The following is a 25,546-nucleotide window of genomic DNA, read 5'->3' as shown; positions in this document are numbered from 1 at the left end:
TACTAATATACAGGTGGTAGTTGAAGCTGATGGTCCAAGGACACTGGAAAGGGCCTTATGAACCTCAAAGCTGAGGTTTATAGTGGAGCAGCATTGGTATTTCCTCATTAGAGAAGCAGAATCTTGGGCCCCACCCCAGGCCTGTCTAATTGCAGATTACATTTTAACAAGGCCCCCAGGGGATCCATTTGCACATTAAAGTCCAAGCAGCACTGCTCTGGGCCAGGGGTTCTTTTCCTCTTCTTTGAAAGCTCATTAGCATCCCCAGTCCCTGGGTTCTGACCAATTGAGAGAATAGAATTACCTGCAGAGCTAGTTAAAGCACAGATTGTTGGGCCCCACCTCCAGAGGTTCTGATTCTGTAGACCTAGGGTAGGGCCTAAAATTCTGCATTTCTAACAACTTTCCAGCTGGTTCTGATGCTGCTGGTCCCCAGCCCACACTTTGAGACACACTCGCAGAGTGAGGTAAGGCTCGAAGAGGGCCCAGGATAGAATCCCAAGGGAAACCAATATTTAGAGGTCAGTAGAGGAAGCAAGAAAAGAGGAGGAGAGGTTTCCGATGCAGGAAGCAAGCCAGGAAAATGGGTTATCCCTAGTGGCTTTTCCACCACACTCTTTTGGCCTTGAGGATCGCCCTCATCCTGTTTCTGCCTTCCTGTTTGGTGAAGTCTAACAGCACTCCTTGGAACAACATGCACTACTTGGAAATTTTGTATGTGATCGTGTCATGTCCACCTTTCGGGCTGTCCCCTGCTTTAAGGAGAAAGCCCAAACTCCTTAGGTCACCACACAAAGCCTTCTGAGCTCCTTCCCTCCTCTCTCCTGGGGCCCTTTGCTCTGGGCATCGCAACCTACTTGTCAATCTTCAGTTAATTTTGCCCTTTCACACTTCCCTGCATCTGTGATGTGTCTTCAGCCCTCTGCCTCATCTCTCAGCTCCTACTCACAAGATTAGAATACCCTCTGAGAAGGAGTCTCTTTATTTATTTTATATCTCTTTCCACTCCACCCTTTGCCACCTCCAACTTCTGACTCAGTTCAAACATTACCGCCCTCCAAGCCTTGCCCTGAATCCCGAGGCTAGGGTAAGCCCCTCCTGTGTTCTACTTTCTGTCATAATATTCATCACCTCACTTCACAGTAGTTGATTTAATTATCTGCCTCCCTCACTCTATGTGGGCTTTCTTTGAATAGAGAACTAGGTTTCATTTGATTTTTGCACCTCCAGCTCTGAGTACAATGCCTGGCACAGAGCACGCACCCGACTCTTGTTTGCTGAATGAAAAAATTCAGGAATCAGTGAGCGAATGGATATAAATGTCGACACATTTGAGAACCGAAGCCTCCTTCCTTGGGCCCACACTGTCTTCCTTAGGTCGTCTGCTCCTTCCCCAGGAGGGAGACCAAAGACTCTCCTCTAGTCACTGTCCCACTGGAGAGCACAAGCCAGTCACCTCAACAGTACTGGCAGTAGATTGTTGATGCCTTCATTTTCTTGGCCAGTCGTGTGTCCACCTCTCTCCAGTACAAAATCACACAAACACATTCTCTCTTCAGTTTGCTAATTCCTGTCTTAGTAATGGAGAGCCAGCAAGGTGAAGGCAGAGGGTAGAGGTATCTCTTTCAGCCCCTGTGTGTATTCCTGGCTCCAAGGGACCAACCCAGACTTTAAGAGGGAAGCTTGGCTTTTTAACACCACCAGGTGGCCAAGAGTCATTAATCCCTGGACCCACCAGGCTCACAGCATGTGGTGGCTTGAGTCAGCTACTAACTGGGGAGCCTGCTGATGGACTCTTGTATACATCCAGCAGAGGAGAGCACCTGGAAAAGGGCGGGGGAAAGGGGTCAGAAGTGAGCCCTCAGGAGGTTACATTGCTGCCACACTGCCAAATATATGCCCATCTTCACCACTGACACAGACACCTCTCTTCTGTTTAACGAGAGCTTTCATGCCTTCTCTTTCCCTTTCCTGGCAAGAAGCTCACAGGGAAGTAAGATGGGACCTGAGAGTCAAAGCATGGGTGGGACTTACCCAAAGTCCCACAGTGTGTGAAGGTGCAGTTGGATTTGAACCCAGCCTGGTCTGCCTCCAGCCTCTTCACCCGCCTCAATATGCTGCATCTAAAATAATGTTAAAATATGTATAAACCATACAGGGTGAAGTGCAAATTATTCCTTCTGTGGAAGTGCAAAATAGCCAAGTGGTGACGGGAACTTGGCAGGGATGGAGTGGGATGAGTCAGGGACAGCTTTTTGAGGTAGGAGAGCTGTTCTGTGGGGCTGAGAGAGGGGGAGGCATGGCAGGCAGGGAGCAAGGGGGAGAGAATTCTAGTGGGAGAATCGCGGGCCTGAAGGGGGATAGCACACCATGTGGCCTTCCTGTAGTGGTGGGCTGTGGATGGAAGCATGAGACGGGGAGCAGAACAGAGCTGGAAAGGCCCTGTCCTCATGAAGGTGGTCCCCGAGCCCAGAGCCGTGTGCCTGTGTGCGCGTGCAGAAGCGGGGCATTGTTGTGTGTGAGGATGTGGTGTGTGCCCGTGTATGCATACGTGGGCTGTGGGTATATGTGGTGTTGGTGTGTAGGGGAGTATGCAGTGTGTTCAGGTGGGGTACAAGGTGCATCAGAAAATTGCCAGTTGTGGGTTTCTAATATCCTGTCTTTTCTTACCTGTGGATAAGCACTGTCTACTCCACCCCCGCCAACAGCAGACACACACTGCTCAGTATTAACCCTGTATTCCTTTTAGTCCTAGATATGTAGGATTATGGAATTTATTTAACCGAGTTCTGTAAAAGTGGACATTTTTAGCACATACGTAACTCATAGGCATGGCTACGTTTAAGTACTCAGTGCTGTTGGGATGTGCCCTTTTGGTCTCTCAGCTCTACCACCCTTGCTGTTGGATCACATGCAGGTTCTGTCTATGTGGTGGTGGGTGGTGGGTCCTAGGAGGGGATGCCCAAGTCTATACTCTACCAGCTTGGGCCCAGCAGAAAGAGAACTTTTTACCTATAATTTAGATATAAAACCCAAAGTGAATCTCATTGGTTGGATTTGGGTCACGTGTTCATCTCTGAGCCAATCACCGTATCTTTGGGATAAAAACCTTTAATTGGCTGCTCAGGTCACATGACCATCTCTGAGTCAGGGGTGGGGTCAAGCACCCCTGAGAATGGACGGGTTCCAAGGACCTTTGGAATGTTGGTGCCAGAGGGGCCAGTGGATGTTGAACAGATACAGAACCTGCCTCTTCCTGTTGACCGAAAGTTTCTAATTTGTGTGAACTTGGTCGTGCCTCAGAGAGGGAACTGAACTTGTGTGTGTGTCAGCACCTGGGCCAAGGGCTGTCTGATATTATGTCTTTCATCTTCACAATCTCCTTGTAAGTTGGGTGCCAGTGAGCACAGAACTTACAGATGAGGGCATGGTATTCAGAGGACTAAAAGGACTTGGTTGGATCACACATCTGGAAGGTGACAGGCTGGGGTAGAACTGCACACCTCTTGGGTCACTGCTTCCTGCCAATCATGCCCCACTTGAGGACGAACCTTGGGGTGAGAAAGAATCTTAGTATTGTGGCAATATTGTGAGCATCAGATTCAGGCTTCATTTCTAGAACCAGTTCTCTTACTTATTAGTTGAGTCCCAGGTTCCTATTCTGCAAAATGAGAATGATGAAGTCTGTCCTGCTGAGATCTCAGAATTGTCCCATCAATCAAATGAGATAGAGGGCTTTGGATATTGTCAGGAGCTGAATACATGTAAAATGTAACCAAGGCTGGTTGTTAAATAGTGACACATTTCTGTGTTGGGTAGTAAACAGCTTCTGCCTCTGACCACCTTACCAATACTCTGGCTCCTCCCAGTGTCCTTGGGCTTGGAACTCTTGTGACCTCCCCATGATCCACCAACCAAAGGGGCAATATCTGACTTCAGTCACAGAAGAGGAGGTCACCTAGAGAAATACTTGCAACTTCAGCTGCCCCCAACTCCCATCCCTTCTTATGGGCCCAGAATAGCTATGTTAGCCCTCTTCTCCCCCTGGTGATCTGCCTTCTCCTTCCTGAACTCCCAATGTTCACCATGAAGCAGCCAGTCCTGGACTGCGGGTGTGAAAGTAATGTCTCCTGCTGCTTTTATGGGTGCCCTGTGGGGTTCTGCACTTTCTCAACCTCCTCGAGGCTCCCTTGACAGGTTTTGGGTCACAGCTGAAGTGGGAAGGAGTGGGGAAGAATGGGCAAGAGGGTCTGAAAAATCTCCTGGGATGGAAAATAGTTCAATTTTGTCTAACCTGGTGTTTCTGAATTGTGACAAGTGGTATAATCTGATGGTTAGGAGTACAGGGTTGGGAGCCAGACTTCCCTGAATAAACTCGTGCTCCTTCATAGTGATCTTGGGCAAGTTACTAACATTACCTGTGCTTCAGTTTTCTCATCTGTGAAAGGGGAATGTTAATGGTACATGCTCTAGTTGTCTAGGATTAAATAAAAGGATATTTGTGGATCACTTAAAATAGTGTCTGGCTTGTAGTTAGTATTAATTTTTAAAATTGTATATATAATTGTATGTATGTCTCACATGAGATATATATGTATCATTATGTATTATGTATTATATATGTAATACCTATATATATGTAATATCTATGTATATATGTAGTAACTGTTTTCATTCTTTGGAAGGAGTATTATGCAAATGGTACTTTTGAAGTGCTGGGGTGGAGGAATCCTGAACAGGGAGGAAAGTATAGGATGTGTTCACTGTACACTTCCCTGGGTTTTTTTTTTGTAAAAATTTTTAAATGTTTATTCATTTTTGAAAGACAGAGAGAGACAAAGCACAAGCAGGGGTGGGGTGGAGAGAGGGGGACACAGAATCCGAAGCAGGCTCCAGGCTCTGAGTTGTCAGCACAGAGCCCGACACAGGGCTCGAACTCACCAACCGCGAGGCTCGATCATGACCTGAGACGAAGTCCGACGCTGAACGGACCAAGTCACCCAGATGCCCTTTCCCTGGCTTTAAATATTCCTTTTTGTGATTAGATTATGTAGCCTGGGTTTCAGCTTGGACATTCTGATTATCATCCATTTAGGACATGAATAGCTCTGAAATAATCTTCCTTGCAGGTGATTCTTATCAAGCTATTCCCTCTCTTAGGAGCCTGCAATGGCTTTCTGTTCCCTTTACTATGGAGCATGTAGCCCTCAGTCCTGCTTTGAGCTGCCCCACCTGCCTCCTCCCAGGCCTATGTTACTAGGATCCTTTTGCTTCCCTAACCAGAACAGACTCTCAGGTACAGCCCAGAATGGGGCCCAGGTCTTGTTCTTATCTCTCTCACTCTCATTTTCACCTGTGATGTTCTCCTGCCTATTCTCATCAAATCCAGGTTCACACCTTTATAACCCAACATGAAGCTCCTCTGTAGAGCAACACCCAAGTGTTCTAGGAAGGATGGAGGGGGCTTTGGCCCCAGCCTTGTGTGTGCAGCTTGGAATGGGTTCACATGCAGCCATGTGATTTTTGCAGTATTTTCTGTGGATGTTCTTTTCTCATTAGATAGTAAATCCCTGGCAACCCCTCCTCCCCACCAGATCAGGATCTAGACATCTACTTCTTTTGCAGCTAGCTAGCTCTTGGCACCCAGTAGGTGCTGCTTAGGTGAAGAGTTGAGAATGCAAGCCCAGGATGAACCTCCTTCCCTCCCATTCTTCCTTCCTTCCTTCCTTCCTTCCTTCCTTCCTTCCTTCCTTCCTTCCTTCCTGCCTTCCTTCCTATGTTTATTTATTTATTTATTTATTTATTTTTTTAAATTTTTTTTTCAACGTTTTTTATTTATTTTTGGGACAGAGAGAGACAGAGCATGAACAGGGGAGGGGCAGAGAGAGAGGGAGACACAGAATCGGAAGCAGGCTCCAGGCTCCGAGCCATCAGCCCAGAGCCTGACGCGGGGCTCGAACTCACGGACCGCGAGATCGTGACCTGGCTGAAGTCGGACGCTTAACCGACTGCGCCACCCAGGCGCCCCTATGTTTATTTATTTTGAGAGAGAGAGAGAGAGAGAGAGGGAGAGAGAGAGAGAGAGAGGTGGGGGAGGGGCAGAGAGAGAGGAAAGAGAATACCAAGCAGGCTCCATGCTGTCAGTGGAGAGCCCCACACGGGGCTCCATCTCACGAACCTCAAGATCATGACTTGAGCCGAAATCCAGTGTCCAAGTATTAACTGACTGAGCCATCCAGGCACCCTAGATCAGATGAATTTTCTAAGGCAAGAGGTCAGGCCTGTAGTCATAAAGCCTCAAAGACAACCAAAAATTTTTCATAGGATTAGCAGGGACACTGTTTAGAAAGTATCTCTTCCATTTCTTTGCTCTACAGGGGCAGCAATTAGAGCCCAGAGAAATGGGCCCTGGCATCACACAATGGGGGCTCTAGGACTAGATTGACCCTCCACCTGGTGTCCCCCCCCTGACAGCATGCCTGGCCACAACCCATCTGCTGCCTAGACTCTCATCAGCAGGGACTAGGTCTGTCTTCAGTTCAGGGGCCGCCTCAGCGCACCCCATCTTTCCTTGGTCTATTTAGAAGCACCAGAGGATTAGGGTGACAGCAGTGTTTTCGGGTGAAGGCCACCTTCAGATCCCAGCTCTATCACCCAGCCATATATCCTTCCTTGGGTAGTTACTCAATCTCTTTAAATCTCAATTCTGTACCTGGAAAATAGAGATGATGGTAATGATACTCACCTCAAAAGGATGTTGCATGAATTCAGACGGATCATCTGTGCAAAGGGCTTGTACAATGCCTGGCAGTAAGGCTTATCTACATGGGCTATTATTTTATGTATGACTTGACTCCAGACCATGGGTTCTGTCAAGATCTTAGAACTCCCCCCTCTCTGAGGCCTCCCAGACTATTTGGAGAGTTTTCCAGATTCTCCTCAGGGCCTGCAGAGCACATTATACTCACATATGCGGATATTTACAGATATTTATGACCATGTTCTGTAGTCACCTGTCCACGGGCCTGTTTCCTCTACCCTCATGTCAGGGATAAATGCTTGCAGAAATAAATATTGAAAATGGCCTCTCCTGCCCTACTCCTCCATTTTTAAATTTTAATTTAATTTATTCATTTTTAAAACCAGGCAGTTCCTTCCCATGGTTAAAAATACCCCAGTAAATATACGGTAAAAATTTTCCTTTCTTTGCCTTTCTCTTCCCTAGTGGCAGGCAACGTTATAATTTTTAAATTATGTATCCTTCCAGAGCTATTATTCGTGTGTGTGTGTGTGTGTGCATCTGCAAGGATATATTAAATAGTCTGTCAATGTTCTTTTTGTTTCTCCATTTTTGATGACAATTCTGTGTTATTGATATGGTTGTATAGCCCAGGTTCTGAAGCCAGATGGCCTGGTGCAAGCCCTGGTTCCACCACTGGCTGTGTAATCTTGGGCAGGCTACTTAACTTCTCTGTGCCTTGTTATTTCATCTGTAAAATAAGATATGTAGCAGTAGCTATCTCACAGGATTGTTATGAGGAAATGTGAATAAAGCATTGAGAATGGTGCTTGCACAGAGCAGGGGCTCAGTGATGTCAGCTATTATTATGGGCTGCCTTTCATTCAATGCTGACCACAAGCCAGGACTATGCTACCTCCTTTACACTCATTATCTCCTCCATCACCCAACAACTCTGTGAGACAAGGACTGTTATCTCTCTTACACAGACTCAGACTGAGATAGAGCTGGTATCGGGTATCTGGCCTGGCTGGGTTCCTTGGGCAGAGTAAATGTCAGAGATGAGATCTGAGGCTGAACTGCCAGAACGTGTGCTGTCCTTTAAAGCTTCTTATTTACACCTTCTTCCTAGGGCCATATTCTGTACACAGTAGGTGCTCAGTAATAGCTTGGGTCTTTCCTTCCCAATGCCTTTGGTTTGTGTTTTGAGGCCATTGTTTCTAGGCAGGATCTTTGAAGCTCTAGATATGTCCTCATTTGACCCTCCATTCAGCCCAAGGCCTTATGTTTAGAATCTGCAGTTCCTGCCTGGCACATCTCTAAGGGAATCTGCCTTCCAATTATCTTTTTCTTTTTTTCTCATATTTATATCAGCAGAAATGAAGGAGAGAAAAACCAGCCTTTAACTAGGATTTTATTACCCATTGACCTCAGCCATCTCTATCTATCTCTCCCAAGCTCTGCCCATTAGTTGTCAGGGCAACGTGGTGTAACTCCAGGCCTGCTGCAGTTGGCTGGGTTTAATTCTCCCCCGCCGCCCTGTTGGCTGGGCATGGCTGCCCTGAGTACTTGCTCCGGAAGCATTGTCAGTCATGGCCCTGGAAAAGTAAATCAGGAGAATGAGACGTATTTGGAGGAAGAGAAGGATAACTGCCCAGCCCTTTATTCTCAGAGAGTAATTACAGCTTTAAGTATGGTTCATGGGTCATTGCTAGAAATCATGAGGTTGAACACAGTGCAGAACTGCACATATGGGAATGGCTGAATTTGAAGTTGCTCAGCCTTATCTGGGCTAAAGCTTTGCTCTGGCCTGTCTTGAATCTCTACAGCACATCCAGACCCCATGCTTTGATCCGAGGCCCTGCCTCTGTCTCCCCATCCCTGTCTCTGACCTCCTTGGAAGAAGGGGGAACAATTTTCTGCATTTATCTCCTCCTCATTTTGGCACATTTCTGTTGCCATGCCTGGATTGTCATCATTACCTTCCAAATTGCCCATCCTGCCTCCTCCTACTAACCTCTCCTAAACTCTGAAGCACCTCCTTCCTTTTCCAGAGTTTTAAAATAGTTCCCAATATTTCCCTTTCCATTAGCAACCACTCTGCCTTCACATATGCAAAGGTTCCCCTCTGCCTTCACTTGGCTCCATAATTGCCAAAGCTACTTTCCTCAGCCCACAAGTGTTGACTGGCATCTTATCTAAGTCCAGCCTGGAGGAGACATGGTTCTTGTCATGGAGAAGCTTACAACTGAGACAAAAGTGTAACGAATACGCAGTGTCTGTACTAGGATAGCAGTAAGCACTGACTTGTAGAAGCACAGGTGGTGGAAAGACAGATCAGTTGAGAAAACAGAGCAAGGACAAGTGGCCTTGGTTAGACATTCAGGACAGGACATTCTCAGAGACTTTTGCACGTAGTGTGTACTGACAAGGTTAGGCAACTTCTTTTATTTTTTAAAGATTTTAAAAAATATTTATTTGAGAGAGAGAGAGAGAGAGGAGGAGGGAGGGCCAGAGAAAATGGGGGACAGGAGATTTGTGCTGATAGCACAGAGCCCGATGTGGGGCTCAAACTCACATACCATCAGATTATGACCAGAGCTGAAGTCGGATGCTTAACCAACCAAGCCACCCAGGCACCAAGGGTTAGGTAACTTCTTATAGCTGCCACCCTATAGTTCTGCCATCAGGATCTGTAGATGTGATGGAGTTAACTCTGTTTCTGTTTATCTTTTCTCAACTCTGTTCAGTGACTTGAAATTGGCCATAGTGGGAGCATTCACATCATGGAAATCAGCAAACATTACAAAATGGAACTTTTTTTTGAGAGCTGGTTTATCAACACACCTCTGGGGCATCACAGAGAGAGTAACATTTTCCTGGGGACTTGAAAGATAGACAGCAGGTTTCTAAGTGAAGGAAGTAGGGGAGAGGAAAGGGGAGAGGACATTTGTTGGCTGGGGCTTTTTCAGTTGCAAGTAATAGAAATTTAATTCAAAATAACTCAAGGGAAAAAAGTATTGTGTTAGCTTATCTTATAAGGAAGAAGTGGTGATTTCAGGCATGGCTGGAACAAAGGGTTACATAACGTTAGGAAAATCTCTGCCTTTCCCCTAAAAGTACCTTTGGCTCTATCTTTATCTCTGTCATCTCTGTCTCTTCATTTCCATCACCCTCTCCTCTTTGTCTCATTTCTACTTCCAGTCTCACAAGGAGAGAGACACTGTGCTGTCCTCCAGCATTTAAATCCATCTGCCAATGGTCTCTTCATGTAGTCATGTGCCAGCCTCTGAACACCTGCTCTGTCCATGATGATGCATGCATGCTAATAAAAAAAAAAGAGGTTCTGCACTCAGAATGGGAAAGGTTTACTAAACAGGGAAAGACATGGTTTCCTCACAAGATTCCAGGCAGTGGGAAGAGAATGAAAAGTGAAAGTGCCTCATGGGTTTAAAGAATGTTGAGATGCTTGGTGTATTTGGCAGCAGGCTTCTTCCAGGCATTGCCAAACTTCCAGGATGAATGACCTACACCTGTGGCCCATTTTCTCTGCCACTTGCCCTCTGCATTCTAGAGTTGTCACCACTCTATTGAAACTGAACTCCTGAAAGTACATTAATGAACTCTGGTCCCAAAGGCAACAGTTTCTCAACCCTCATTTTCTTGATCTGTGTTATTTGATTACTGACCTGCTCATTGCTCATTGAAATTATTGCCTTTCTCCTTGGCTTTGGCATAACACCATCTGCATATGTGGCCTACCTCCTTGCAACTGCTTCTCTGACCGGAGCTGTGGTTGGACACCTTTACCCTGGGCCCACTTCTCTTCTCTCCCTATTGTTTTCCCTCTGGAGTTTCCTCTATTTCTATAGCTTAAGCCACACTGATAACTTTCAAATTTAGAATTCTGGACCTCATGTCTGAGTTTCTAGCTGCGTACTTCTAGCTGACTGCTGCACTTCCTTTAGGCTTCGTGCTCACTCAGACTCAGTCGACCCAAACCGAAGTTGTCTTTTTTCTCAAACTCCTCTCACAATTTTCATGCCCCTCAGGATGATGCCATACTTCTAATTTTCCAGTCACCACTCTAGTAGGATCTCTCGTGGGTACTTCCTTTTCACTACTCTCACTCCAGTCCTCCAGCCATTGACCTTAGACTACACTACTTTTCTGGGCAGGCATGTAGGAAATATTTACCTGATCTAATGATACAAAGATTTCTATTTTAATTCCATTTTGTTCAGACAATATACGTCATATGATTTTAAGAGTTTAAAATGTTTTGAGGCTTGTCTATAGCCTATAATATCTTGGTAACTTTTTTGTATGCACTCAAAAAGTCTGTACTCTGCCATTGTTTGGAGAGTTCTATAAATGTTAGTCAGATCGAGTTTGTTGATAATATTGTTCAAGTATCTATATCCTTACTAATGTTTTGTCTACTTCTATCTGTTGTTAGGAGATAGCTATGAAAATCTCTGACTCTCATTGTGGATTTGTTTATTTCTTTTTGCATTTCCAGTGGTTTTGTTTTTTTTTTTTTTTTTTTGCTTTATCTATTTTGAAGCTATGTTATCAGGTGTATAAATTTTTAGGCTTGTTATTTATTCCTGATGAATTGACTTCTTTATAATTATAAAACGACCATGTTCATCTCTGGTTATATAATTTGCTCAAAAATATGTTCTGTGAATATGTCACCCCAGCTTACTTTTTTTTTTTTTTTTTTTTTTTAATTTTTTTTTCAACATTTTTTATTTATTTTTGGGACAGAGAGAGACAGAGCATGAACGGGGGAGGGGCAGAGAGAGAGGGAGACACAGAATCGGAAACAGGCTCCAGGCTCTGAGCCATCAGCCCAGAGCCCGACGCGGGGCTCGAACTCACGGACCGCGAGATCGTGACCTGGCTGAAGTCGGACGCTTAACCGACTGCGCCACCCAGGCGCCCCATCCCAGCTTACTTTTTATTAGACTTAGTATGGTATATCCTTTTCCTTTTTTAATTTTTATTTTTAACTTCATTGTCTTTTTATTTTTAGAGTAGGTTTCTTGTAGACAGTTATAGTTGGTTCTTGATATTTTTATCTGATCTGTCTTTGCCTTTGTTTTGGGTTTTCCGCTCATCCATATTTAGTATAATTAGTGATATAAGTTGAGTTTTCTCTCTGGGTTTCATTTTGGATAGTTTCTATTTCTATATGTTCAAGTTTACTAGTATTTACTTCTGTTACATATAATTTGCCATTAATCCCATATGGCATTATTATAAAACAAATCTCAGACACTGATGTTTTCATCTCAAGAAGTTTTATTTGGACCTTCAAAAGATATTCCCTCTTTAACCTTTTCCTTAGCTTTTTGAATATGAAATACAATTATAACAACTCTGAAATATAGTTATAACAACTCTTTTAATGTCCATCTAAGTTAATTCTGCTTTAGTTCTGGGTCATTTCAACTGATTGTTTTTCTCATTATTATATTTTTTTGCTTCCTTGCATGCTTGGTTATCTTTTATTGGATTTTAGACATTGCAAAATTTACCTTGTTAGATGTTGATATTTTTATATTTCTATCCTTTACCTGAGATGTAGTTAAATTACTTGGAAACAGTTTGATTGTTCTTGTTTTTAAGATTTGTCAGATAAAACCAGAACAACATTTAACCTATGGCTAATTTTTTTCCCACTGCTAAGGTAAGATTTTTGAGTATTCTACCACACATTTCATAAATGTGAGGTTTTCCAGTCTGGCTGGTCAGTTCAGACACTTCCTGGCCCTGTATGACCATCAAATCCTGCCTTTTCTAATCTTTTTGGAAAGCTCTTTCCCTGGCATCAGGTAGTTTTCTCACATGCATTTGCTGATCGGTACTCTGATGAACACTCATGGCAGAACTTCTGCATATCTCCAGCATTCTTTTTTTGCTGCTCTCTTCTGTCTCATACTGTAAGCTCTGACTGCCTTAGTCTTCAGGACTTTCAACTCTGTGCTCAACTCAAGGAGTCTGGTGGACATCACTTGTGTTCTTTGTGCTGTGGCCTAGAAACCCTCAAAACATAAGGTGGGTACTCATTGGCCTTCTCTTTCTTTATTGTCTCACAGGGACACTGACTTTCATTGCCTGATGTCCAATGTCTTGAAAATTGTGATTTTATAGATTTTGTCTGTTTTTAGTAGTTTTAAGCTGGGAGGAGGGTTGTAAATCTGGTTCATACTACTCCATTTTGGTTGGAAGCTTAACTTCTTCATTATATTTTTATTTTTATAGCTTTACTTTAAAAAAAATTTTTTTTAAATGTTTATTTATTTTTGAGACAGAGAGAGACAGAGCATGAACAGGGGAGATGCAGAGAGAGAGGGAGACACAGAATCTGAAACAGGCTCCAGGCTCTGAGCTGTCAGCACAGACCCCGACATGGGGCTCGAACTCATGGCCCGTGAGATCATGACCTGAGCCGAAGTCGGACGCTTAACCAACCAAGTCACCCAGGCGCCCCTTTATGGCTTTACTTTTATAATCACTAGTTCTTTCTTCATTTGTACCTGCTCTTATTTCATAACATCCTGGTTCATTTTCGTAAATGCTATTTAAAAAAATCGCTTTAAGGACTTTAAATGTAAGAGATGTTTTATTATATTTATTTCCTCAGGACTAATAGTTTAAATTCCTTGATTTTCCTCCTTATATTTCATTGTGTTGGTATTCCTCATATAGGTAGTAAATTTAGGTTGTAAGTTAGTCTCTGTGGGTGATTTTTCTTTCATATATTCAGGGTTGTGACAGGCCGGACCCAAAACTCAACGGCATTGGCGAAGCTTTATCAGGGCTCCAGCTTCAGCTGAAGGGAAACCCTAGCAGAGGGAACTAGCAAAGAGTAGTTACATTAGCCTCTGCGAACAGCCAGAAGCCCTGCTTATATACAGAAAGTCCCTGCTTAGGTTCCCACCTGGGTCCAATAGGCTAGTAAGGAAAAGGAGGGAAAAAGTGCTTTGCTTTGATTGGTTAGAGGGGCCTCATCCTGATCTATCGGCAGGCAACTCAGACAGCTCATTGGTGCTTTTTGGAGCGGGGTCCTCTGTTTTAAGTCTCGCTGGCCTATGGGGCGACACTCTGGTTCTGCTCTGTAAGGGAAGCAGTTTGATGGCAGTAGCCAACAGGAAACACCCCAGGTGCATGGTGTTTTTCACTTGGAGCTTGTTCCCATAGTTCCTGACTATTTTGTTTCCTCCTTTCTGAAATCCATGGACAGAGGAGACAGCAGCAGTTCTCACAGCTTCACTTTCCATACAAGGTGGGTTTTAGAAGGATGTCTCCATAGAAGGTTGCTAATTCTTCCAGATCATGTATTTAAAAACATATAGAAGAGATAAAACACCATTAAAGCAAATTCATAGTAGGTTCCAGTCAGCGACTCCTTCCAGCTAGCTGAACATTATAGAATAGACCTCTGGTTTAGTTTGAAACTTGTCATTTATTTTCTCGCCCAAGGATTGTCTGCTCAGCTCCCAAGTAATGCTGAATCTCTCTTTGGTGTTTAAAATGACTCCTTTAGTGTTCTTTTTATTCATTGGAAAATGGATTCTTTTCCCTCCAGATTTTGAAGGTAAATGCCTGGGTGGGACAGTGATGTGGGGCCATCAGTTGAGAGGCTATAAGAATTCCAGAGAGGAGCATGAGTTGGATTCAATCATATATTGATTTTTAGCCCAGTAAATTGTGGCTGCTTCGTAGTAAGGTAACAAGTACGCTGTGCTTTTCAGAAAGAGATGTGATCAGCTTTTAAACAATAAAGAGGAGCACTGCTGGGCAGAGTGATTCGATTTAAATCCACATGAAAGCCAGTGGTGAGGTTAAAATAAACAAAGCAACATTAAAAGCCATCGCCACACCCAGAACCCAATGTCAGCTATAAAACAGAGAAGGGAATTTAAGCCATCCAAGGTGAATTTTCAAGAAATCGAATCCCTTTGAGGATAACAGACTAGATTTAGCTGAAATACCTCAGTGGCTGTGCATTTAGTCATCCCTTTTCCAGGCATGCAGGAAGAATTCAGTATGAAAAAGGGCCTCTGATGGGCAACCACTGAATACAGTGGACAGGAGGCATCATTTTCCTCTAGAAGGGGGGCTAGTCTTTGCAAGTGAGAGGGCACAGATTTTCTGGCTGGGGCTCTTCCTTTGACTCTGTACCTTGCATCATGTATCCTAGTTGCTTCTCATCTGACCCGTTTGGGGTTCCCAAGCTGTGTGTTTCAGCTAAAACCTCACCCTTTCTGAGCAGAGGGACTGAGCTCATACTCCTGAGATCTCTGTATGGTGATTTCCACTGCTGGTGATGCTCCTTGGAGAATCTGACTTTGTGCTCCTAGCTCCAAGCTTATGGGGTTGTGTTGTGAGTTTTGTGTTCTATTTCTTGATGATGGAGAGCCCCGAGCCTCCTGTTATTTGTGGGTTTAAGACTCCCTGCAGTCAGCATGCTGAAATGTGCCTTTGGCCACTGGTGGACTGGGCACGTGTTGGGGCAGGCTTTCCTAAAGCCAAACCTGTCATGTGGGGCAGTGCCTCTCTTTTCCTAGCCCGGGAGGGTGCTATTTGTGTGTCTGGATAAGATTTTGAGACTCTAATTCATGCTTTTCTTTTTCTTCTTGCATTTTCCCCTATTCCTTCTCCCTATTCATACTTGCTTTGTGTTCATTGCTTCAAGGAAGGCACAGGGCAGAGTGAAAGGCAATGTCAGCAAAACAATTTCTTCTAGGACTTTGTTCTAGAAGTCTAATTCTTAAAGGGAGAGGGTAACTTAAAAGTTTTTTGAAAAACATGCAGGGAGAAATTCCCACCCCAAATACAATCTAGAGCTTAGTTCCTCAGGCTGGAGAATGTGACGGAAAGAGGTTGATGGAGCCCAGACAACAAAGAGCTGGACTCAATTTCCTGGGCATGCCCTGGGGAGACAGCGAGGGTCAGCAAAAGCAGCTCTGTGGTACAGATTGGGCCATTGGCCACATTTCTGAAAGAGGCTTATATACAACACTTGGAACAGAAACAGCTGTAGATGATGAAGGAGCCATGTGGACACGGACAGTAGCCATGACACTAGTAACAAATGTATACAGATGACCGAGGGGCAGGTGGGACTCTCCCTCTTCAACATCTTGGCCATGGGATAAGAACTTAGAAGGAAATTTGTCACAACCTAGGGGAGTAGGAAATAGTCCCAGGAACTGTGGTTTACTTAGTGTTTGAGAAGCCAAATCCTATGTTTTTCCTCTTGAGCACATAGGAAGACTGTACCTCCAAGCCTCTTGTGTTTAAGGTTGGACAAATGACTAGTTCTGACCATTAAGCCATGAGTAGAAGTGACAGGAATCACTTCTATGTGAAGTGTAGGAAAGCACCTCTCTGACCCTCCAGTTTCTTCTCCTGCCACATGTTGAGATTACACGTGTCCCACGACATATCTTCCACAGCCTGGGTCCCTGAGTGACTATGGAGAGCACACTGTCTAGCTCACCTGTGCTAGCATAAATGAGAGATAAGCCAGTGTAGGATTAAGTCACTGAAATCTCAGGGTTAATTTGTTCCTGGCAGCAAAACCCAAACTAATCTGACTAACCTGGTGGAAAAGTTAGAAATTAAGTTAAATGGCAGAAAATAGAGTACGATTTTCTATACCCCTGAATTTGTGGATTGAGATTCATGCCTGCCAGAAGGGCATTTGCTGTCCATATGCATCTAATTTGGTCACATTGCAGGTTTTGACCTTCTCTAGGTCTGGGACTATAATGATGTCATTGGTCACCAGTCCCAGGACCCAGCACAGAGCAAGAGAAGACCTAGTAAGTACATTGTCTCTCACCTACTGAAGATGCATCACCAAAACGTTAGGTCTTCTTCCTCCTTTGTGACCTGTGCCTTCCTCTGCCATGATAGATGGAGAAGCAGGTGGAAAGCAGAGCAAGGATAAGAAAGAGTGTGTCCTTTACCGGCCGAGCACCATCTAGTGCCAGGCCCTGTGCTGGGAGGAACCAGGGGCTGCCCTTAACCTCAAGTCTAAGGGTGTGAGGAGACAGATGCTGTCACAGGAGTAGGACAACACACAAAAAAAGAGGACCAAGAGTGCTGGAAAGAGCAGAGGAGGGACTTGGAGAAAGTGTAGCATGAAATGAAGGAAGAAAGGAAATGATAAGATCATTCGCAATGTGTGTGCGACATGATTTGCATGCAGTATCTCATTTAATCTTTGTGATGATTCTGTGAGGCAAGTACTGGTGACCCTGTGATATAGTTTAAGGTCCTTCCTGTTCAGATTTCAGGTTCCTAGGAGGATGGGACTGAGACTACCTGAGAGTTGTTCTGATCATTCAGTCCTTGGAGACATGAGAAATTCTACTTGTACCTGCCATGCTGGGGGGGGGGGGGGGTGTCCCACCAACCCCATCAGATCCCATATCCAAAGAAGGTTCTCAGCTCAGTTTCTGTGGCCAGTTTCTACCTGTCAACTCATAGCCGGTATTGAGCCCATAGATAGGTTGCAGGAACTGTCCAGTCTCCCAAAGTGAGAGGTCCCAGAAAGGGCCAGACAGGAGAGGGGCACCGGTGGTGGGGCAGGAATTGTAGAAACAGTATCTTGTTCCAGTATCTTATAGCCTTAGAGACTCAGAGTGGGATAGCGACTTGCCTTGGTAATAGGTGACAGGTAATAGGTGGCAGCAGCAGGGTTAGAACTCAAGTCTCCTAACATTTCCCCTCCAACCAGGCTTCCCTAATCATGAGGACCTTGTAGCATTCCTGATGGTGTGACCATTCCTGACCACTCAGGGGCATCCTTACCGGGAGCAAGCAAATAAGGATGTGTGGATAAGACATGATGCACAAGTGGCTATTTCAGCTACCCATTCATTCATGAGGCATTCAAGTTCCCATTAGATGCCAAGGCTCAGGGTCCAAAGCTGGACTCTGAGGCTCTTGCTGGTGAGGTGGCCATGGGCACACTGCAGGAGGGGCCCTGGAACTTGTTAAATGGCTTTTGATGAAATGTCAGCCTCAAGTCAGAGGATCTGTCCCAGGACCAAGCCAGAGGGAAGTGGAGTGGATGACGCTAGGAGCTCTGCCATGGGGTGGCCATTCTTAAACCTGTCCTCATTTCCAGGGCTGAGGATGCTGTTTACCTGGGATTCACCTCATGGAACACCCAGAGCTCAAGGTCTCTCTCCTTCCATCCCCCAGAAGGGCTGGTGGGCACTACTCCAGGCCTATTGCCTGCACTGGTCTCACTTGCTTGGCTCAAGGCTGTACTGCCAGAGGCTGACCTTCTTATCTGATCTGAATATCCCTATAGCATCAGTGTGCTTCTGGGTTGATTTTTTTTTTTTTTTAACTTTTTAGTGTGTATCATTTATTTGTTCCATTTTTTATTTCCATATTTAAATGCATTGTACATAGTTAAAAAACAACTTTATTGTGGAGAACTTTGGGCATATGTAAAAGCAGCCTGAATAGTATGACCTCCATTTCCCAGTTATTTTACTTCTATTATTATCAACCCATAGTCCATCTTGTTTTATCTAAATCCTCTTCCATGTTTCTCTCTCTTAAATCACTGTTGAAGCAAACCCAAGATATATCATTTTATCCATAGTTATTTTATTTTATTTTTTAAATTTATATCCAAATTAGTTAGCATATAGTGCAACAATGATTTCAGGAGTAGATTCCTTAATGCGCCTTACCCATTTAGCCCATCCCCCCTCCCACCATCCCTCCAGCAACCCTTTGTTTGTTCTCCATATTTTGAGTCTCTTCTGTTTTGTCCCCCTCCCTGTTTTTATTTTTGTTTCCCTTCCCTTATGTTCATCTGTTTTGTCTCTTAAAGTCCTCATATGAGTGAAGTCATATGATTTTTGTCTTTCTCTGACTAATTTCACTTAGCGTAATACCCTCCAGTTCCATCCACGTAGTTGCAAATGGCAAGATTTCATTCTTTTTGATTGCCGAGTAATACTCCATTGTATATATATACCACATCCTCTTTATCCATTCATCCCTTGATGGACATTTGGGCTCTTTCCATACTTTGGCTATTGTTGATAGTGCTGCTATAAACATTGGGGTGCATGTGCCCCTTCGAAGCAGCATATCTGTATCTTCTGGGTTGATATTTTTGACCATAATGGATTCTGCTGCATAGGTGGCTTCATAAGACCATTGTGAGAGTCTGCAATGGATTTTCTAGAGCCTCAGAGCTCACCATTGAGGACAACTGTGTTTTGCGAACTCTGGAATTACTAAACCCCTATCCCTGGTTTGCCACTAACTTCCCGGAGGAGATGTGCAGACCCAGCAAAGTGGCTGGGTGAAGGTAAGTCCAAGCTGCAGGAGAAGTCTAGTCCAGAATGCAGGCATCTTCTCAGTTTCTTACAAATCCAGTTCAAACCTTGGGACAGATTTTTAAAGAGCCAGTTTAGATTCAACATTGACTTTCAAGGCTGCTGTACAGTCTAAGGCTGGTGCAAATTTGGACATTTACAATGTCACTGGAGGTTCTGGCCCTACCTGGTTTCAGATTCTTGTCTGACTTCAGACACCAAAGGGAGCTGTTATAGACCCTGAACTATGAGAAAGCCTGTAAGGTGTGATCACCCAAGCTATGTCAACAGTCCAGGTGTCTGGGTCCTTTCTAGGTTCAGGTACTGACTGAACTGATGAGGTAGGGGCCAAACACAAGGCATATGGTGCTGGGGAGGTGTGTCTCCTGGCAGTGTGGCTAAGGAAGCCCATCAGGCTGAGCACAGGGCCCTGGGAAGAGGTTCCTCCATCCAGAATTAGGAGAGAGGGTAGAGTTGCTGGGCTAAAGTCTGGAAGCTAGAGAAGGGACTCTGAATGAGACAAACAAGGATGAAGGTTGCATATAGTAGAGAGTCATGGCATCTGTGAGGTAGGCAAGAATTAGCAGGAAGCTGAGAGCTGGACAGTGGGAGAGGCTTCCTGGATGACAATCTGAGAACAGGGGTAATGGCCCTCACTGGCTTTTCTGTGCTGAGTGCAGTGTGGTGTGTGGGTCTCTCTGCCCTTATTACAGGAGGAAAGTTGGAGGGGTGGGGCAGACAAAGGATGAATCATGGCAGGTGCTGGCTCCATGGCTGGATCTAAAGGGCATAGCTAGTTGGGGCAGAGTCTTAGCGAGACAGTCATCCCTGGACCAGAAGATCTCCCTTCTTCCATGTTCCCTGCATTGCCCCGACCCCCACCACTGTGAGATAGCTGCATTTGAATATCATGTTTGGCCTGCCATGGTGGCGATGCTATGAAAAGATGACATGGGGGTGTTGGGTGGTCCCTGTAATGTGGGCACTGACTTCTTTTAGAACTTAATAAGAATTTATCTGGGCTACTCCTTAGAGGGTGGTACACACTCTCAGTTGCCCCGCTTTTCATTTCATTTTGGTGGGAGCTATGAAGGATTCTGTCCTGCTTGGTTTGGAGACTGCCTCCTTTCGAGGTTTTATGGCATAGGTCAGGAAGCCCTCCCCTTGCTTCCTGGTCCATGAGAGATCTAGGAGAGGGAGTGGGGAGGTATTGAGACAGAGCCAAGGTTCCTTGCTTTATGAAAGCCCCTTAGGGATTATGTAAGAGAAGAATGTTGGTCACGGTTCCTGGACCTGGGTTCTGGCTGGGCCATTGCCTAGCTGAGTGATGTTTTGGGACACTAATGAAACCCTTTGAGGGCTAGGCTATCATTCATTCCTTCTTTTAGTACTTAGAATGACATTCAGACTCCATATCCTGCATGGTCTTTCATGATCTGGCCTCTACCCACTTCTATACCACGTCTGTCACTAGAACGTCTCCTTTGTTACCTTCTTGTCACTGGTATTCCTTTTCTTCAAACAGTCAAGACTTTATTTTGGTCCCAGGGCCTTTGTTCTTACTGTTTTCTTTCTCAGAACGTACCATCTCCGGATTTGTGCACGGCCTGTTCCCTCTCCTCATGCAGGCATTGCTGGATACCACCCCCTCAGAAAGTCTTTTCTGATCTCCTTCCTGAAGAAGCTGCCGTTTCCTCTGCTTGGTCATTTTTTACACTACTTTCCTATTTTATTTTCTTCATCGCACATAACTGCCATCTGAAACCTTCATTCTTGTCTTTTTGCATACTTGTTTACTTTCTGTTTGCCTAACCTCTCTCCACGTGGAATGATACTGAGGACCTTGCTTATTTCATTTATTACCTGTCCCCAGTAGTGGCACATGCTCAGTAAATACCATTGACTAAATAAATGGAGTTGGTTATTAACAACGACCCTGCTTGCTTCACAGGGTGCCTGAGAGAAGCTGATAAAGTGGTACACAATTTTAATGTTTTGTGGTGCTGGCCCATGTGTGGGGAGTTGTATCTCTCTGCATCAGGACTCCAGAGACACCAGGCCAAGGAGAGCCAAGGAGAGGCAAGAGGGTGCAGCCCAGGGTAGAGAAGGAGACATGGAGGGCCATGGTGCTTGCTTTGTGGGTGCTAATGTTGGCATATGAAAAAAATCACCAAAGCTGCCCATATTCCAGATCCATCTAGCAATTGTCCAAAAATCTCAACTTTGAGATCTCTGCTTCAGTTACTGGGAAAGTTCCCTTCCTCCTGAAGGAGAAGTTCCCAGTGTTTCCAGGTTTCTAGAGAGGTAGGGGGGTTAGAGGAAAGGCCATTGACTGAGTGTCAGAGGACCCTGGCTCTGTGGCCTTGAGCAAAAGTTTCACTGGTCAGAATTCAGCTTCTCTTCTCCAAAATGTGGTGTGAAAATTAATAAAGCAAAACCTCACTAAGGTGGAATCCTGAGGCTAGAAAGGGGAGTCTGTAGCTCTTGATGTCAATTACAGGAAGAATTGTCAATTACAGACCCAAGGGAAGAATCAGCAGGAAAGAATGATCAATGATCAAGGAAAAGATACACATTAAATCTTCTATAAGAAATCAACTACCCCTGCAGCTCAGCCAAGAAGAAACCTTTATAACCCCAAACTCTTGCTTGTTTCCAGTGGGCTTTCATTTAAAACGCCTCCCAACTTCCTCCTTCTTCTCTGTAAAATGATCTTCCTCCCTCCTTTGTTGGTCTTGCCTATGGTTTCATCATAGTCCTAAATTGCATGTCCTAAATTGCAACTCTGTGCTATTCCCAAATAAACCCATGTTTTTTGTTGACAAAATGGCTTTTATTTTTAATGTTAATAAGGGATTGACAGATGTATTAAGCTACTACTGTTTTTACTGAAACAATGTGGTATGACCTCTGGCAGCCTCTGTGCAAATGTGTCCAACAAAGTTCTGAGTCTTCATGTGTAAAATAAGGAAGTGAAACAAACAGGTTCTAAGCCTCCTTCCACTCTGACTTCCTGGGATTCCTAGTGGAACTGAAGCTTGAGACATTGTTACAGTTTCCATCCACAAAGGGCCCCTAGGCCACTGGATGAAGTTACCAATCTGGGTGGCTGGACCTGCTGGGAAATAAACATAGTATCAACACTTACATTTGCATACAATCATACCTGTTTGCATAGAGCAATTATATTCATTTTCTTGCAGTGCAAGGAGGCTTGTGACGCATCTTGAGACCTTGCCTCCCCCACCTGCCTTTTTGTAGGGATGGGTGTCTACTCTCAGTATGTCTGTGCCCTCCTTGAGTTCCCTTTGGCCCCTGCATTCATGGTGTCAATCGAGTCAGGGGCAGAAGTGAGGAGAGCATGTCCTGTGGCACTGGTGGGGCAGGGGTGGGGTGCAGAGGGCCCAGAAGGTGGGCTGCTCAGAGGCAAAGCCCCTCAGAACTGCCCTGGTAAAGCTCAGTATTGAAGTAGCAATCCCAAATCCCAAGGGACAGGGAGGCACTGTCTGCCAGGCAGTACAAAGCTCCTTGTCTGATACTAAAGCTTTCCTTCCCTTGGTTATTTGTCATAGAGAGATCTCAGCAGGTCATGATCATGTTACTACTTAGCCATCAATTAACAAAAGTCTACCCCTTTGGGTCATTTCTCATAAATCAGTTTCCCCATTCCCTTCATTATTTGCTTGTTTTAACAGCCTCTCTTGCACTGTAATTTACGGAGCCCCATCATCCAAGGGCAGGCACCACTCTTGCTCTGAATCCAGGAAAAGCCTTTTGTGGAAATTTAAAGCACTGGTGAAGGAAAATTACACAAGTGAGGATTACTTAGATTAAACCTTTTGGGTTAGGGTTACATTCTTTTTCCTCCCCAGCCCCATCCCACAAATGCAAGGGGCAAAGAGCTCTCAGGGCCGGGGTGGGGGTGGGGGGAGTGGGCAAGTCATTGCATTGGGCACCGTTTGTGTTTTCCCACTTGAATTTCATTGTGTTGTTTCCTCTTCATATTTATTACCACTTAAGGTTCATTTACATTCTCTCTCTGTCCACAATGATCAGAGCAACGCCTCCCAAATTAGCATCATTTGCAAGTTTCATTAACATGCTGTTTACTCTCCCTCTTTCAGATCATTAATAAAGATGACCCCTGTGCACCCTACTTCCCCCCCAACTCCATACATTCCCATTTGTCATCACCCTTTGTTTGCAGACTTTGAGCCAGTTTTAAATTTATGTGGCAGCGCTCCTTACTAAGCCAATTTGAATTAATTTTGAGCGTAACACTTTATACCACTATATCAAATGCTTTTCTTATAGCTGCATGCATTCCATCAATAGTATTCCCACCACCTTTCTATTTGGTATTCAGGTTGAAAGCTCCCAATTCTGCTTGGCATTTTAGTTCTTTAAAAGTCACTGTATCCTCTGTAGTGACTAGGGACTTTCTCCTAATTTTTCGGTTATTTTGAAATGATTGATGTTACGAAAGAAAGGGTTTTGAGAGCTATTTATGGCAATCGATAGCTTTCATCTTTCTTCCCCACATCTGCTATTGTGGTTGAGTAAGTAATTTTGGTGAAATCCCTTCACATTCTGGGATGCATGAGATCTGGACCTCCTAATTTGAAGGCTACAGATTTCCCAAGTATTCTTTCCCTTTGTTTAAAACCATCTGAGGATCTTTTATTTTTTTTTAAAGCTGTACACAAATTTTGAAGATATTTTAAATGCCTGGCATATATATCATCAATTCTACAGAAATGTTTTTTTGAGTTAATGAAATGAATACAGTAACTAAATCTGTCAGTCATTCATGCTTCTCCCTAATCTGTACCATTATTCATTCTGTGAAATAGTGAGCAGTTAAAAAAAAGATCAAGGCTGCTAGTGGAAGATAGCACTATTGTCATTAGTAGTATTGTCATTCATTTATTTATTCCACATATATTTATTGAGGCTTTACCTTGACCAGACACTGTTCTATGCTCTGAGGATATTGCAATGAACAGAAAGAATCTTTTCTTCTTACACAGTTTGATAGATAGACAGTGAGCAAATATGTAATGTATCATCAGATTATGATAAGTGTTATGAAGAAAAGTAAAGAGGAATAAATAAAGATACAGAGAAGCATTTTGTAGCATTCAGAGGCTAAATTTTATATCTGGAAAGATGTCCAATTCCAGAAGCTGCACAGGTAGAAGTAATGACTAATGTAGAACTTAGAATTTCATTTTAACAGGTGGGGAGGCCGGTCCTGTTGGAGACCTGTCTTGTGTGCCCTGTGTAGATGTGTCCCATGCTGGACCAGGACCTTGACTTTCCAAGCTCCTGGGACCCTCTCACTTCAGGTGCCTTTGACAAGACCTGAGGCATGTTATCTTTCTGAACTTTACGAAGATGAGCTAAGACCTGGTAGAGAACACTGAGTTTGCCCTATAGGCTGTACCAGGCACAGGTTACAAGTGTTCAACTTAGTATGAAGGTACATTCAGGGGGCCACAGACTGCATCAAGATCCAGCAAAGAAAATCTAGGTAGGAGTCTGTAGTGGGTCTGCAGTGGCCACAAGCTGGGCTGAGGACAGAAGTGCTGGGAGGATCTCAGCTTCTTCCCAAGTCCAGGCTTGCACCCCTACTGGCTGTGCTCTGAGCCACTATTAACTGGGATCACTGTCCTTAAGTAAGGTCACTTATGTAATAAATTTCATAATGACTTTGTTTTTTAAGCTCACGTATTTACCCCTACCCTTATTTGTTTCACTTTTTTTCTTTGTAATATCTTTTTGTGGAAAAATGATCGTTCCAAAACGCCAAAAGGACTAAGTCACTTTCATAGTGGAAACTCTAAAACGATACTCCACTTTCCACAGGATAAAGTTCACATGCTTAGCCCAGATCTCCCAGCTTCCTGGCCTAGTGCCTTCCCAGCTATCAAGACTTATCACCTGCCACTTCCTGCAGTTCTGCCTTTGGGGTCTGAGAGGACCAAATAACCTATGATCCTCATTCGCTGCTCTAGATTATGTCCCACCCTCTATCCTGCTCTTGATGTTTCTTCTGAGTGGAATGTTCTCCTTTTCTCTTCTTTGCCTGCCAACTCCTCTTTAGCCCTTAGACTGGTCTTGGGTGCTTCCTCCAAGCCTTAGACTGGGTCCCTTACTTCAGCACCCTGGACATCTCCCTACCCTCATTCTTAAAAATTACTGGTGGGTTTCTAGCATAATAGGGACAGTGTCTTATTCATTTTTCATCTGCATGACCTACAAGCACAGAACTGGCATTCAGGAAATATTTGTTAAACTGAACTAAAGATGGGGAGATGTGAGTGGTTATCAATTCCATTTTGCTGTTGAAAAGACTGAGGAGGGTAAGAGAAGAGCCTACCCTGGAGGGTGAGTGGCATGACCAAGGTCATCTAGGGCAAGCTGGATGGGGCTG

Source organism: Neofelis nebulosa, chromosome 5 (assembly GCF_028018385.1).
Source record: "Neofelis nebulosa isolate mNeoNeb1 chromosome 5, mNeoNeb1.pri, whole genome shotgun sequence".
In the NCBI taxonomy this organism is placed as follows: Eukaryota; Metazoa; Chordata; class Mammalia; order Carnivora; family Felidae; genus Neofelis; species Neofelis nebulosa.
Note: the sequence above shows the minus strand (reverse complement) of the source record.